At 41.6% G+C, this 13801-nt stretch overlaps 1 long non-coding RNA gene across 1 annotated transcript in view; it reads left to right on the top strand.

Moving 5' to 3' along the window:
• The window catches only part of LOC146830846 (uncharacterized), a 62084-nt gene that overhangs the window by 17014 nt on the left and 31269 nt on the right, over positions 1-13801 (top strand). Inside the window, exon 4 of the long non-coding RNA XR_014961201.1 lies at positions 5039-5121. This is a non-coding gene — a long non-coding RNA (uncharacterized LOC146830846). The remainder of the gene's footprint in view (positions 1-5038; positions 5122-13801) is intronic.

The following is a 13801-nucleotide window of genomic DNA, read 5'->3' on the forward strand; positions in this document are numbered from 1 at the left end:
AATTGCTCCCTGTTTTTGTCCTTTGCAAATATTGGCTTTTGATTTGTGAATAGGCTTAGTAGTCCCTCCTTTTGTCATGTTGTAACCTCAAATGAGGACTGACCCTCTTACATATGTTGTTACTCAGTATGTTTTATTTGCAGTCTGTGAACACTATTGTCTTACATGACTTTCTCCTACCTGCTGTTGCAGGCACAACACGTTCTCCCACAACTTAATGACTTTTTTGTTTTGCAGCGCAGCACATCGTGCTTGGACTTTAACAATGGTGACCCGCCCCTTTTCTTTTACTGTGTGCGGCTCCATTTTTGAAACATTGTATGTTTCTTTTTTCCCAGCGCTTAGTGTTTTTATTTTAGCAATGGCGGCCTGGCATGATATTTTCAAAATGCGCAGCTTGCCCTACTTGTTTTTATTAGCAATGGTGGCCACACATTATATTTTCGAAATGGGCAGCTCGCCGGACTTGCACCTTTTGATTTAGAAAACATGGTGTTTTTTATGCAACACAGCACACTATAACAATAGCGATTGGGTGCCTTTCTTTTCGTCTGAGTAAGCAGGCAATGGCAGCCGCACGACTTTCTTTTCAAATGTGCGCCTAGCTCCACATGCACCTCTGCTGAAACTTGATGTTTTGTAACAAATTATTTTTGCAGCGCGGCACACTTTAAAAACAGTGGCGGTAAGCAAGGGGGTGGGACTAGTCCATCACCACACCCTGTAAAAAAGGCCAAAAATTTGGGCATCATCTTTGATGATAAACTATCTTTCATACCCCATGTCAATGCAGTGGTCTCCTCATACTTTTATAAGAATAATAAAGAAACTGCTACCTTTCATTCCAGCTAATATCGGGAGAAAGTAAATCTGTGCTCTAGTCATGTCGAAAGTTGACTACTGCAACAGCCTTTTAATCAATGCCCAAGAAAGAGTCCTGTGCAAACTGCAGCTGGTACAAAACACAGCCGCTAGGATACTATCGGGCACCCCCAAGTTCAAGCAATACACAACATAGGACCAGAATGTCTAAAGACAGCCTTCCGAGCCTATACACCCAGCAGACCCTTGCGCTCAGCAGATGCCAGTCTGCTGATTGTTCCCAGAACTAGGAAAGCCACCTGGGATGACAGAAGTTTCATAGTGGCTACATCTAAACTATGGAACTCTCTCCCCCTTCAGATTAAGGCTAGTCCCACGCTGATATCATTCAGAAAACAAATTAAAACTTGTCTTTTTAACCAATACATTTTCCCGCCAGCATTTGCGTACCTCCAGCTCACAGCGCCGAGACGCCCATGGGTATTTGTTGCACTCTACAAGTTGTTAAAAATAAATAAAATAAAATAAATAAAGAGGAGTCCTCAAAAAGCACCCGAGGACGCTGCTCCCCGCTCTCCTCCGGGGCAGCCAACGCTGCCTCAGAGCACTGCCAGCGCCGCAGCTGCTCGGCATGACATGAACAGATAGCATTATGTAAGGGTTCTTTAAATATAGCAGGCCAGCAACGAGAGCGCTTCCTTCCTGATGCCACCATTACCTATCCTGAAAGAATAAACATTGGTTACCTTATTGACCTTGAGAGATGACATTAGCGAGGAAAACAGCTTCAAAAGCACTATTTTGTGTCGCGCACATTGATGCCTAGCCTGCCTTTAAGCTTCTAATAGTAAGGCCAAGTTTCTCACAGCTTAGCCGCTTAATCATTCCTCTCAGGTTCCTGGTTGACCTTGTGCAAATTTTATATATGTATTCATTTTCTTTCTAACTCAAAACCCTGGGGTTTACGGGGCATATTGACAAGGGCTTTATATCCGCTTTTTTGGCTTACACAAAGCCAAAAAAGCGGAGATAAAACCAGCGCCCTATTTACAAGAGGGTGCTAACATGCATAATCGCATGTTAGCACCCTTTTCCCCAATGCCTCACTTTGATTCTCCAATGAGATGCAAAGTGGGTGTTACTGGGTGTACCCAAGATGGACTACCTTGCAAATATCGCTGATGTTTACATCACAATATTTACAAGGCAGCCCACATGATTTTAGCACACATTAGATTTTGGCAAAAACGTCCGTTTTCGTCAAAACCTAATGTCTGCAAAAATCCTGACTTAGCCATCCCTAACATAGGGGGTGGATTATGCACCCCCTATGGGTCGTATCAGCAAGGTTATCGCCCTTTTGCAGGGAACATAGCTGGAAAACCAGCGATGTTCCCTGGAAAAGGGCGATAACCTCGCTATCTCTGGAATCTTTATCGCCCTGGAGTAACGCGTTGTTAATAACGCGCTACCAGGGCGATAAATACCAGAGATAGCCTGTGATAATATAATTATCGCTAAGCACGGCCAGCGATAATTATCGCTGGCCGTTGTTAATATGCCCCTACATTATTGCTTTCAAACAGTGAAACTATTGATTTTAAAACAGATTCTTTTTTCCCCTTCGTACTGTGTTTGTGTTCATACATCCACTACACTCCAAATTAAAACACATAGATAAAAGACATTATAATCAGTTACAACGCCAATAGCTCTAACTCTGACAAATGCGAAACCTGTTGCATTGCAAAGGCTTGTTCCGTTTGTTTGTTGGTGGTTTTCTTTTCTTCTTTAATTTTTCATTCCTTCTTTCTCTTTTAGACTCTTTCTTTCTGCTTTTTCAACTTTGACCTCGCAGAGTCTCTCTCTTAAGGCCAGCGATGGGCTATTTGCATTTAGAGGAAGCAGCAACTCTTTGAAAGAGAGAGGTGTAAACCGAGTGTTGCAAGGGGAAAATAGAGGACTGTATTGCGGTCCCTGAAGTCAGACCTCCTCACAATGCGGCACAGTGTCTGCGTCAACCTACGTGCAGCTTGCCCCAGGAGCAATAAAGAAGGGCTTGTACTCGGCAGCATTTATGGACCAGCTCACAACACTGCTCTGCAGAGTGACTATCTGATTACAGCTCTGTGTATGAAATGCTTGTAGCATTTTACTAGGGGGAACACTTATATCGTCTTTGCTATTGTCAGCATATTTATCATTTGTTTTGGTAAGTTTCCATAGTGATTCCTAGAAAAAAAAGTTACACTTCACACTTTGGAAGGATTTGTTTCCTAGGAGCTAGCAACTTCACAGGACATCTCACTGAAATTAGTGTGACCATACGCCCCCTAGTGGTGTTCCATGGTACTTGAGTATCTGGCTCACTTCATTTTTCTCGCAGTGTTAGGTCTTTTGGCATAAGCATTTTCCATGCCACATGCTTTCAATTTAAAATCTTAGGCATAACATTTTTGCAGTGAATTATCATGAATTATTTTACAAGAAAAGGCATATTATTAATGGTTTTCCCCTGGTGAGAGACTTTCAGGGAGAATTCGCATGGTGGAAAGTGAGCCGGTCCACAACAGCAACTAACAGGTTCATCAAACTAAATGAAGTGGAAGCGTTCATGTTTCAAACAGCGGGGTTCCTGTAGACTATCGTGTGTAATAGCTCCAGCGACAAGACAGAGAAAGCCTTACAGCCTGGTCTTGAAAATTCACGTTCTCCATCCCCCTCCTAATAACTCTCATATCATCGTACACATTTAGATTGAGTAGAGATAATGATTAATATGTCTACATAACATATACTACTTATATTATATAATTCATGCTAGTAGTGTAATCTGTGCATTATCGCCAGTATTTAATTTTCCTTGTAATACATGAGATTATGTAATCCCTGTAAAAGGGCAGTTTCTCATTTCTTCATCAGTGGCGGCTGGCATGTCCCAAGGGTGGTAAAGCAGGGTCTTCTCTGAAGGCAGGCTCTAACGCTGAACCCAGCTAACTCCCCTAACTAATCCTGGCGCTGCTCTCACCAGAATGAGAGCAGCCCCAGGGTTGGAGGGAGCGGTCCTGAACTTTTTCTAGGATACAGAAGTATAAAATGTGCATGTCTGGCTGGCCATTGCAATCATAAAGCACACAACTCTCTGCTGTCACTCGGCGGTACTGGCCCTGCACTGTCATGTCACTCAATTCGGGACAGGTCAGTTGCTGAAAAATAAAATTGTAAAAAATAAACTTTATTACCATTTTTATTTTCAGCTCTGGCCTGTGGCTTTTATCTGTGGTGTGACACTCCTCCACTCAAATGGAGGACCCACCCCTGTTCTTCTTTATTGGCAACTTGTGACGCACCCAGTTGCCGATTTTTCTTCTGTTCTATTTTTTAGCTTACAATGACAAGCACATATACATACATATTTTTTGCACTCCATAGATAGGGAATAGCTAGAATCATTCTACATGTCTACACATTCTGAGCTAGCGTAGCTTTTTTTTTAACAAATAAACTGACTTCTATTGAACCATTTCTAATATCTATTTGCAGTAGCTAACTAACAGGTTTTTGATGTGTGTAATTTTGCACTAGAAGTTTTCTTTGTATTCTTCATGTTTAAAAACATGCTCGCTCTTTAATATTAAAGAGCTAAGCACCAAGGTTTTAAATGGTTTGTGAGAAAGGTGATGGTGTGATCATGTGTTATATAGGATAAAGTACCCCCTGGCATACATGGTAAGGATTTTGCAAGTCCCCTCGGAGTTCCATAACCTCTGAACTTCTCGATTGGCTTGCAATATCCTTATAGTGTAGGGCCAGGGGCACTTTATCTCTTATATAATCAAAGCAGTAGGTATTGCTAAACTGCAAACAAAAGATGAATTTGAATGACCTCTGCAAGAGTTCACATGCTATTGAAGCAGGAACAAAGCTAATTTTGCATATAGCTGGTTTCTGTCTAGAGTGGCTTAAAGACCAAAAAGCCTGGAATGAAATACAACTTGTGGCTGAAATTAAATCAAATGGTCAATGCATAGCTTTTTGATTTTGGAGGGATTCCCTCCAGATGCGATGGGCATGCCCTTGGGCTCACAGGTGGGTCCTGCGCTCACTGTGCCACTGAGCTCAAGTTGACCGAATAGGCTGTATTGGTCTGTAGCTCCTTGTGTTTCTGTCTGGAGATGACTTGTTCTTGTAATTCTGTCTGGACTGTTCTTTTCAGAACACGACTGTGCTGATTTATATAGGACAGATCTCAACCTAAAGAACAATAGTGCGCAAACGACAGACTGGAGAGTACCTTAGGTAATTGTCAGCGGCTGAGATTAATTCAGCCAGTCCACCTATCACTTTTATTTTCCCAGGCTGATTTTGCCATGTTAGTCTAACTAGATCACTTTTGTAGCTATTTCTGGAGCTTGGATTGCATTAAACCGAGATAGATATTGGTCGTTACCCGGGCATCAAAGGTGTTTCTGTGACACCTGAAGGCGAACAGATTATTTGATGAATATATGAAACCAATTGTACTTGGCTAAACGATCCAATCAATAAATCACACACAACAAGAAGGAATCCCATCATTATATGCAAATGAAACAAAATATTCCATAAACAGACCTGTCATAGCAGCTCTTAATCTGACTGTTGTGCAGTACAAGATATACTGGAGCCCTCAAACAGGTAGGCTTGGCAATCCATAGATACAAGGAGAGGCCTTACTAATTTAGAATGCAATGAAACAACATAAAATGATTGCAAGTTTGGGGTCACAAGGTGTCACAAGGGCAATAAGCTGTAGTTCTGGCGAGAGCTCACTCCCGAGTGAAGCTTTGCATGACGCGGATTTTCGATAAATTGTGTATATCCTAAAACAAGTTTCCCACAGACCTGGGGAACATGAGTAAGTCTGCTCTAATCCCATATGATGGTTATTTCAATGGTCAGCCCTGTGTAACCACCCCTGTTGGCCTGCAAGGTCTGAGCTTTCCCGATTAACGCTAGGTCTCATTGTAAATTGTCATTCATGAGCAGCTATTTCACTCGGTCAAAAGCTGTGGCTAGCCTTCGATATCTTGCAGACAACACTTATTCTTGACATAGAATTTTTTATACTTTTAAAGTATCTATGTTTATACACAGGCGCGCCTATGATCTATATATTGAGTATTGTGCAATTCTGTAATGTAGTGTATGGAAATCAGCCTACTGCAATGGCAATTGTTGCTGAATTTGTGATGATGTTAGAATATTTATATAAAGTGTTATGTTTTTATGTTGTTTAAAGACCTGTGGTCTAAATAAACATTATTTTTGACTGACTAATACCAATTTAGACGAGAGAGAAGGAAGTCTGTTTCTGAAGGCAACATTTATTTAAATGGTAAGTGATGGAGCCCACAAAAAATATTAGATTTGAGGACCGGGAGCGTTGCTGTTGGGAAGGCTGGAATAGCAACTCACTTCTTCCCAAGCAAAAAGAAGAGGCAATTAACACTCAGAAGATAGAACAGAGTGAAATGCAGAGTCATATTAAGAAGGACACAGGCAGGGCAAGACTGGGAACCGAAACTGGCCCTGGCAAACAGCTCGGCCGGCCCCCCTAGGGGGGCTGAGCGGGTGCAGCCGAGCTGTTTGCCAGGGCCGGTTTCGGCCGATTTTGTTACGGGTGACAATATTGCTGTCCCCGGTAACAAAAACGGCCACCAGGGGCCCAAAACCGGCACCCACCATGGTGGCCCTCCGGGGAAATGCCCGGTGTCCGCTACGGCCAATCCGGCCCTGGTCACTAGGCATTATAAATCCCCTCAATGTATCTGACCCAATTATCAGTGGAACTATGTTGTGAAATCAGCATCCTAGTTTCAGCGTTGAAGCGTAACAACCTCCCAGAATCTAATGCTGTTTGTGAAACTACTAGCCACAATGAAAGCCTGCCATGCATCCTGCTTCAGGAATCACTTTCCATGTTGCACAACTGATTTGTATAAGACACTGGAGGAGGCAACTTTGGACTTGGACAACAGCTTCAATCAAATGTTACAAGCTTCCAGAGGGCTAGGGTTTGAAGTGACAGTCAGATTAGCTGTAGATAAGACTAAAGTTATTTTAGGAAGAAGCCCCAGTTTCTCTTAAACAGAAGTAATCTCCTCAGAAATGGCTACAACAGCAGAAGTAAGAAAGGTCAAGATGTTGGATCCCTTGTAGGCCTAATTCTGGGTATTTAAAACAGGAGAAGTTTTTTTCTTACTCATATCGTACAAGTCTCCTTGGGTGGTGCCAAGAGGGGTGGCCCTGTCCAGTCACACTCTGGCACTGCTGGGCGCAGATGGGTCTGTTTTTGTCCCAGTCTTCATTCGCCTCCACCTCCAGGCTTTAAGTGATCGTGGAAAATGCAGTCTGGAGCCTCATCACAACAAGGCCAAAGATAGCATGTCCTATGCTGCAGGCCTTGAGCCTGGCTTTGAGGGTTCCTTTTTCCCCGTCTCAAGACCTCAGGGGATTGTAGTGATTGCAGTCCAGGCCCCTGTCATGACAGGGCTGAAGATAGATCATCCTGCGCTGCGGGCCTTGAACATGGCTTTAAGGGCTTCTTTCCCCTACCTCTGGGCCTTAGGGGATTGTGATAATGGCAGTCCGACCCCCGTCACAAAAGGGCTGAAAATATCTCGTTCTTGCTGCACCTTCCAATGGGCACAAGAAGGCTGGGAGGAGGATTACACCTGGATCAACAACATCATCCCCAAAACGAAAGCCCAGGTTTCTCAGCAATGGAGTGAGTTATACCAGCAACAACCAGAATCTTCACAGGAAAGTCAACAAGAGGGATCATAGTCTGCAACATCTGAAGTACTGAAGTAGAAGACTGCTCTTCCACTGGACACATAAGCTTCACAATCTCTGGCAAGGAACAGAAAGCACTCTCCCAACTTCTCCAAATGGATTGGAACCCAACCAAGGCCCGCCATGCGAGATGAAGGTAAAGGAAGGTTCCTGAAAGCCTTGGTAGTGAGGGAGGTGATGATCAGTCAGTGATTGTTAGTGTGGGGAGTGGCACAGAGGAAGTACAACTCACTTCTATCCACCCTGCCCTTAGTCATGTAGGTTCACCATCACCACCTGCTTACATATTTTCAAGACGCCACAAACCTGTAGTAAACATCACCCCTACCGCAGGCACAGCCCACCTAGAGAAAGGCCAGCATAACCACCTAGCTTCATCTCAATATGTTTTTCAGGCTTTGGCATCATAAGAACACTCTCCTCACCAGTTTACAGACTTCCTTAGACTCACGCCACAAGAGGAGCACATCACAGAATGCTCAATTTGCAAGCAAAAGTGTATTTTCGTAAGCCAGTTGGATATTATGATACCAGTCACCAAGGGGCCTATCTGAAAATCATCATACAATCATGTGGGCAGAGTCCATCAAAAACATAGCTGCTGGTAGTGAGAGAAAAGAAAAAAGAAGTTCAACGGATCGAAAGAGGTGGTAGTGAGGAAGAAGAAGAGGGTGGCAGTCTCTTCTGAAGCATCCCTGTGTCTTTCGATCATAGTGTGTAGTCAGTTGTATGACAGAATATTGAAAACAACACGCACTGCCCGAATCAAAATATTGTCTACCAAAATATATTGTGGGACAGAATATCATCAGAAAAAGACAAGTTCATCAGAATATTCACATATGTATACTATTATGTGTAAAATATGTCAAATATTAAAATGCTAAATAATAATACAATTAAAAATAGTTTCAATTAGTAATGTAAATTAAATATATAAATATATACATATTCTATAAAAAATATAAGGGAAATTAAACAATAAAACTCATTGCATTAAAATATTATCAATACCTCAAAAGTTAAAATGAATAAACATATGTATTGAATAAACATATATGAAACCTAATTTTACAAATAAAATTAATATAAGAAGAGTTATGATTATTAATGTGAACTAACTATGTAAATTATATATATATATATATATATATATATATATATATATATATATATATATATATATATATATATCAAAGAAATACCCTTTCAGGCATAGAGTGACGAATAAATTATGCAAAAAAGAAGCAGAGAACTCTGGGTAGTTCTCAAGTTTAGGTGGAAAGCAGCTCCTGTATGGAGCACTCTCAACACCAGAGACACTCTAGATCTGCTCACCTCAAATGTATGTTTTTCTATCAAAATCTTTAAGCATAGGATTAGCACAGTGCCATCCACGCCGAGATAGAAAAGGACAAAGTCTTTTGCCATTTGTACAGCAAAGTCTTTAAGCATAGGACTAGCACAGTGCTGTCCTTGCCGAGCTGTAAAATGACAAAAGCCAATTACCACTCCAGGCACAGGATTACAGCTTTGAATTGGTAAAATACCAATCAAGTCAACCTGAAATGAGCAAAAGCAACCCCTGACACAGTGTTTCGCTCTAATTAGAGCTCTTCAGAGAGGTATAGCTTTGTCCAGACACAAGGGAGCACCCAGTATAAGTCAAAGAAATACCCTTTCAGGCATAGAGTGGCGAATAAATTATGCAAAAAAGAAGCAGAGAACTCTGGGTAGTTCTCAAGTTTAGGTGGAAAGCAGCTCCTGTATGGAGCACTCTCAACACCAGCGACACTCTAGATCTGCTCACCTCAAATGTCTGTTTTTCTATCAAAATCTTTAAGCATAGGATTAGCACAGTGCCATCCACGCCGAGATAGAAAAGGACAAAGTCTTTTGCCATTTGTACAGCAAAGTCTTTAAGCATAGGACTAGCACAGTGCTGTCCTTGCCGAGCTGTAAAATGACAAAAGCCAATTACCACTCCAGGCACAGGATTACAGCTTTGAATTGGTAAAATACCAATCAAGCCAACCTGAAATGAGCAAAAGCAACCCCTGACACCGTGTTTCGCTCTAATTAGAGCTCTTCAGAGAGGTATAGCTTTGTCCAGACACAAGTGAGCACCCAGTATAAGTCAAAGAAATACCCTTTCAGGCATAGAGTGACGAATAAATTATGCAAAAAAGAAGCAGAGAACTCTGGGTAGTTCTCAAGTTTAGGTGGAAAGCAGCTCCTGTATGGAGCACTCTCAACACCAGCGACACTCTAGATCTGCTCACCTCAAATGTCTGTTTTTCTATCAAAATCTTTAAGCATAGGATTAGCACAGTGCCATCCACGCCGAGATAGAAAAGGACAAAGTCTTTTGCCATTTGTACAGCAAAGTCTTTAAGCATAGGACTAGCACAGTGCTGTCCTTGCCGAGCTGTAAAATGACAAAAGCCAATTACCACTCCAGGCACAGGATTACAGCTTTGAATTGGTAAAATACCAATCAAGCCAACTTGAAATGAGCAAAAGCAACCCCTGACACAGTGTTTCGCTCTAATTAGAGCTCTTCAGAGAGGTATAGCTTTGTCCAGACACAAGTGAGCACCCAGTATAAGTCAAAGAAATACCCTTTCAGGCATAGAGTGACGAATAAATTATGCAAAAAAGAAGCAGAGAACTCTGGGTAGTTCTCAAGTTTAGGTGGAAAGCAGCTCCTGTATGGAGCACTCTCAACACCAGCGACACTCTAGATCTGCTCACCTCAAATGTCTGTTTTTCTGTCAAAACCTTTAAGCATAGGATTAGCACAGTGCCATCCACGCCGAGATAGAAAAGGACAAAGTCTTTTGCCATTTGTACAGCAAAGTCTTTAAGCATAGGACTAGCACAGTGCTGTCCTTGCCGAGCTGTAAAATGACAAAAGCCAATTACCACTCCAGGCACAGGATTACAGCTTTGAATTGGTAAAATACCAATCAAGCCAACCTGAAATGAGCAAAAGCAACCCCTGACACAGTGTTTCGCTCTAATTAGAGCTCTTCAGAGAGGTATAGCTTTGTCCAGACACAAGGGAGCACCCAGTATAAGTCAAAGAAATACCCTTTCAGGCATAGAGTGACGAATAAATTATGCAAAAAAGAAGCAGAGAACTCTGGGTAGTTCTCAAGTTTAGGTGGAAAGCAGCTCCTGTATGGAACACTCTCAACACCAGCGACACTCTAGATCTGCTCACCTCAAATTGGCTTTTGTCATTTTACAGCTCGGCACGGACAGCACTGTGCTAGTCCTATGCTTAAAGACTTTGCTGTACAAATGGCAAAAGACTTTGTCCTTTTCTATCTCGGCGTGGATGGCACTGTGCTAATCCTATGCTTAAAGATTTTGATAGAAAAACAGACATTTGAGGTGAGCAGATCCAGAGTGTCGCTGGTGTTGAGAGTGCTCCATACAGGAGCTGCTTTCCACCTAAACTTGAGAACTACCCAGAGTTCTATGCTTCTTTTTTGCATATATATATATATATATATATATATATATATATATATATATATATATATATATATATATATATATATATATATAAATAATCTACTGGCTGTCCCCAGTAGATAGTTATAGTTCGGACCTATTTTCCATAGGAAATCCGCAACATTCTATTTGGAATAACGTTAGTGCCGGTTGACGAATCCTCGTGAAATTTTCCAAACTTTTGGCCAGCTCCGCTCCACTCCTACCCTGAAAGTTTTACGGTGATCCGTCAAGCGGGGGCCGAGAAAAAAGGGGGGTCCCAAAACGCGTTTTCCCCATGCAATTTCCCCTTAGGATCTGTTGTCGCAGCTACAGCCCGAACCGCTGAACGGAATGACACCAAATTTGGCAAAGAGGTAGTCCTCAGTTCAGACTCGTGCCTTTTGCATAAATGGTGTGAATCTGTTCAGTAGTTCCTGAGAGAATTAGGGTAAAAAAGTTAGTGAAATCTGTGGCCGCGGAGGATCCGCGGACCGTACCCGCACCGTAAGCGCACCCTCCCCAGACCGAGTGCGCACCCTCCCTGAATCGAGCGCGCACCTTCCCGATCGCGTGCTGAATTCAAATTGGCTGTCGAGTGTCTCTCTACATTCGAAACCAGGAACTGTTGGCGGCCATTTTCTGCCTCGGTAGAAGCGAGTCTGAAGATGCAAGGGGAATAAGTGTGTAAAACATATAAAGGGGCAGAGTGGAAATACTTTGACCCTCTAGAGGTGCTTAGGGGGTCCCAGAAGGACCCCCTGGGGCCCCCTTTTTAAAAAAAAAAAAACACAGGGAGGTGCGCGCATCCTATCGCGTTGGATGCACGGATTCTCTCGCGGTGGGTGCGCGGATCCACTGCCACGTTTTTTGAAAAATGACAAGAAATCATTGGTTGCATGACAACTTTCTACACTGAAAGGTAGGGTGTATATTTCTGTTTTTTAAAGGTATGATTGTTATTGGTTAACAAAAACAGATTGTAACATTATATATGATAAGCTGATATGTTGAAAAGTCAAGCACACTTCCTGTCTTGTGTAGGAACATTGTGTGCTGAACTTGTGACCTGTGAGCTCAGTGCAGTGTTCCATGACCTGTTTCTATGGTAACAGGCAGAAGGCAGATTGGGGGAAGGGTTGAAATGTATTTCAGTTGGAAAGGGTTGAAATGTTTAACCAATAGAAATGTGTGTTTGCTTTTGAGTTTATGTGCGAAGGATTGTGATTTGATGTTTACATGTATATGTGTGGAAAATGAAAGGGAAACTTTTTCATTCTTTGCTTTTGCTGAGAGGTGCACAGTGCAGAGATTCTGTAAAAGAAAATATGGTGAGTGATTGATATACTTCTTAATCTACAAAATAACTTGAAAGATGAGTTATTTAATTGTGAGGGGATGTATGTAGACTATTTTGATTTTAATCAGACTAATATATTTTATTAGTGTAGGGAGTACTCTTTTTCTCTACAATGTGTGTGCATGTAGAAACCATTCTGTGATAAGCATTTGTGTTTTTCATGTGTTTGTAAACAGATAACTGTGCAGTTTTAATATATTGGTAGAATTAGAAACCAGTCATTGTTTATGAATTTGTGAAATAAGTTATGTTATGTTTCTATACTAAAATGTAGTACTACTTCTAGATGAAGATATGTGTTTTGGTATAGTGCAAAGGATAGTGTTGTTTGTCTAGAATCACACAGTGAGTCTGTGTGCATTTGTGAACCACTGTGAGAGAAGCATTTGGTAACATCATGTATTTGCTGACAGATAACTGTTTTAACTTGTCATGTTGTCATGTTGTGAAGTTTTAGTAGCATTAGAAGACAGTTATGGCTTATGATGTGATTAAATGAGTCAAGCTTTGACAGAAAAGTGCGGTCCTGAAATATGTAGATTGTGTGCAGTTCCCTTACCAGTTGCACTGTAGTGAATGAGTTTTGGTAAACTCCTAGGGATAGTGGTGCATGTCTAGAATCACAGTGTGAGTTAGTGTGTATTTGGGATCAGTGTGAGAGAAGCATTTGGTGATATCATGTATTTGCTTACAGATAACATTTTTAAAACCTGTCGTGTTGTGAAGTTTAAGTAGCATTAGAATCCAGTCTTTGGTTATGCGTTGATTAAATGAGTCAGGCTTTGACACAAAAGTGCAGTCCTGAAATATGTAGATTGTGTGCAGTTCCCTTACCACTTGCACTGTAAGTGGTAAGGGAACTGCACACTTGCACTGATGTGCTATACTTAAATATGTAGATTGTGTTCAGTCCCATTAACTCTTCTAGACTAGTGAATGAGTTGGGGTAAACTCCTAGGATAGTGTTGATTGTCTAAAATCACACTGTGAGTCTGTGTGCATTTGGGTAAGGATTGTGAGAGAAGCATTTGGTACTATTGTGTATTTGCTGACAGATAACTGTTTTAAAACCGGTCATGTTGTCAAGTTTTAGTAGCATTAGAAGCCAGTCTTTGTTTATGCTTTGATTAAAGGAGTCAGGCTTTGACACAAAAGTGCAGTCCTGAAATATGTAGATTGTGTGCAGTTCCCTTACCACTTGCACTATAGTGAATGAGTTTTGGTAAACTCATAGGGATAGTGGTGCTTGTCTAGAATCACACTGTGAGTTAGTGTGTATTT

Source organism: Triturus cristatus, chromosome 5_1, assembly GCF_964204655.1.
Source record: "Triturus cristatus chromosome 5_1, aTriCri1.1, whole genome shotgun sequence".
In the NCBI taxonomy this organism is placed as follows: domain Eukaryota; kingdom Metazoa; phylum Chordata; class Amphibia; order Caudata; family Salamandridae; genus Triturus; species Triturus cristatus.